Genomic DNA, 3,487 nt, shown 5'->3' with positions numbered 1-3,487 from the left:
GTCTCTCAGATAGGATGTGAATGGGTAAGAATATTGCTGTGGTACAGGAAATGATGAGCCAGCTGATTCAGAAAAACATGGAAAAACTCAGACTTAGGAAAGAAGGAGCTATCCTAGAGAAACAGGTGGTAGGAGGAATTACTATAGTCTTACTTATACGTCTATGAGAGTCTATATGTATGTGTGTGTGTGTGTGTGTATATATATGCTTATAGAGATATAGGTATAATTTCCTATATTTATGTGTGTGTGTTCATGCTTAAATGAAGCCTTCTTTAGACTAGGGAAGGGAAGGAAGAATATACTTTTTTTCAAGTGAAGAGTTCAAGCAGAGAACAAAAAAAAATCAACAAGGAAGCTTTACAAATTATGTGTAGTATTTATTATTTAAGTTTTCTTGAAATGGAAATTTATCATTTTATATTGGATCTTCCCTTCTGATCTGCTATATACATGGCAGTGTTTTTTCTTTTCTCATTTTCAATATTTTTTTCTAATTTCACATAATAATTTTAAACATTCATTTTTTATTATTATTATAGCTTTTTATTTATAAGACATATGCATGGGTAATTTTTCAGCATTGACCCTTGTAAAACCTTCTGTTCCAACTTTTTCCCTCCTTCTCTCCACTCCCTCCCCTAGATGGCAGGCAGTCCCATACATGTTAAATATGTCAAAGTATATGTTTGACATTCATTTTTGTAAGATTTTAAATGTCAAATTCTTTTTTCATTTTTGTATTTAGGATGGAAATCCTATTCCCAATTGAAATTATAATGTTAATGTTGTGAATGTTAATGGCACGAACACTCCCATACAACAGAAGCAGACAGCAAAATCGATTAAAAACCAGAATCCTATAATATGTTGTTTGCAAAAGAGGAATCAGGTAATATGGTTTAAAGTTTTTTCCTGGATAATTCTTTGGGAAAATCAAGAATCAGTACCCAACCTTTGAGTGGGAAGAATCTGAATCTTTCTATAACAGTTTGCTGAAGGGAGGGCCCAAGCCAATAGGCACAGGAACACATCTCTCTGGGAGTTTTCCCTCTTGAGGTGATAATTTCTAAAGCATTAGCACCTTGGTCCTATTTTTCATCATTCTTAAAGTGATTCCATACCTTTAACTGAATATCCAAGATTATGATTTTGCTTCTTCCTTCCCCACTACTAATGAAAGCACATGAATTCCAGACATTTAACACTTCCTGGCTGTGGATCCTGGGCAAGTCATTTAACCTCAATTGCTTCAATCTAGAGAAAAAAGGGAAATTAGAAGTCACCAAATGTAGCCATATCGCCTTATAGATGAGAAAAATGAGGTACAGAGCTGGAATCACTGGTACTAATGAAGGCTCTGAACCCAGATTGCCTTTACTTAAGCCCAAGGTCCAATCCATTATACTAGGGGTACCAACCTTAAGTTCATGAACTTAAAAAAAAATAGATATTCTGATAATTATACTTCAATATTATTAGTTTCCTTTAAAAATCTATTTTTATGATTATGAGGAGTCAATAGGTTTCTTTTTGTGTGTGTGTGGTGAAGCAATTGAGGTTAAATGACTTGCCCAGGATCCACAGCCAGGAAGTGTTAAATGTCTGGAATCAGATTTGAACTCAGGTACTGCTGACTTCAGGGCTGGTGCTCTAACCACTACACCACCTAGTAGCCCAATAGGCTTCACCAAGTGTGACATACATAAAAATGGAATTTAAGAGAAAAAACATTCATAAAATGTATCTACTATGTGCAGTTGGGTGATGCAGTGGATACAGAGGTCCTGGAGTCAAAAAGATCTGAATTTAAACATAGCCTTAGACATTTACTAGCTAGATGACCCTGGGCAAGTCAATTCACAGTGTTACCTCAGTTTCCTCAATTGTAAAATGAGCTAGAAAAGGTAAATAATTCTGGTATCTTTGCCAAGAAAATCCCAGACAGGGATAGGAAGAGCCAGACATGATTGAACAAAATAACTAAGTGCCTGGACAGCAGCACAGCCTCAGATTTCGGCAAAGTACAGACATAAGGGACCATCTGTCTCTGGCCCTTAAGCTGGGCATGTATTTTATATCTTATCTTGTTATATTTATATTTTAAAATACAATAATACTTTGTTCAAAATGTAAAAACCATTCTTAGCTTACTGACCATATAAGATCTAAGTCCTTTCCCAGATGCAATAGACTCAAAGCTCTAATGTTACTCAAATAATCCTCCTAAAAAGTAGAAAAAAAGGAGTGAAAACACAATTCTGTGCTGGAAGAAGAGGAAGAGGAAGCTGGCCTTCAGATAGGGAGGCCCTGAGGAAGAGTGTGGGAAGAAGACTGGGGATCCAGAATTAGATGACTTGGGATCTCTCCATGTGATGCTGGACAAGGTCTTCGGTTTTCAATAAAATTAGGGGATTGGACCAGGCAGCCTCTGGGATCCCTTCCAGGTCTAATACTATCGGGTGAGACTGAGCTCTACATGTGGAGTCCAGAGACCTGGATTCAGATCTTCACTTGGCCTTCATGAGTGGAGGAAGTCACACTCCCTTGCTCTCAGGGATGCTCTGGGAAGTTCTGGGGAGGGGGAGTTTCTGGCAGACCAAGAATTAGACTCATAGGTTGGACGTCTGAGTTATCTTCCAAGTCCTGATACTGTGTGGCCGACTCCCTGAGCCTCAGTTTTCACATCTGTGAAATGGAAATGATAAGCCCGGCATTAGCTTCATTGATCAGAAAATATTCCAGACTGCAGGAACTGAATGGGGATCACAAGACAGTATTTTCACCTTTTTTATTGTTTGCTTGCTTTTTTCCCCTTCTTTTTCATTTTTTTTTCTTTTTTGATTTTTCTTGTGCAGCATGATAAATGAGGAAATATGTATCGAAGAATCGCACATGTTCAACTTATATTGGATTACTTGCTGTCTAGAGCAGGGGTGAAAGAAAGGGTGGGAGACAAATTTGGAATATGAGGTTTTGCAGGGATGAATGTTGGAAATTATCTTTGCATATATTTTGAAAATAAAAAGCTATTATTTTAAAAATACTCTGCAAACTGTCATGTGCTCTAGAGAATTTTGAGTGGTTATTCCTGTCTAGCCTCCTGGGAAAATCTTTAGGGATATGGCCAGGAAACCCTGCCCCTTTCCCCTCCTTTAGAAAATGACTCTGGGCCAAAACAGGGGGCCCCGGGACAGCTGAGGTGACAGCAGCTCTTGGTTTATCAACGTGCCGGGACAGGAAACTGTTACAAAGCCGAAGTATTCAAGAAGGGCCCTTGGTTAGAGCGGGGAACAATTTAGCACCTTGAAACTGGTGCATTTATTTTTTTTTATTCAAGCCCTTTGAGACTGAAGGAAACTGAATCTTTGCCTACCTCCCCACCCCCCAGAGTTCTCAAGGTTCCCTTGGTCATTTTTCAGAGGACAAAACTGGGGCTTCCGTGGCCAAGAGACTTGCCCCATGGAGAACAGATGGCAAAGTTGGG

This window comes from Antechinus flavipes, chromosome 5 (assembly GCF_016432865.1).
Source record: "Antechinus flavipes isolate AdamAnt ecotype Samford, QLD, Australia chromosome 5, AdamAnt_v2, whole genome shotgun sequence".
Taxonomy (NCBI): Eukaryota; Metazoa; Chordata; class Mammalia; order Dasyuromorphia; family Dasyuridae; genus Antechinus; species Antechinus flavipes.
This window is presented reverse-complemented; position numbering follows the sequence as displayed.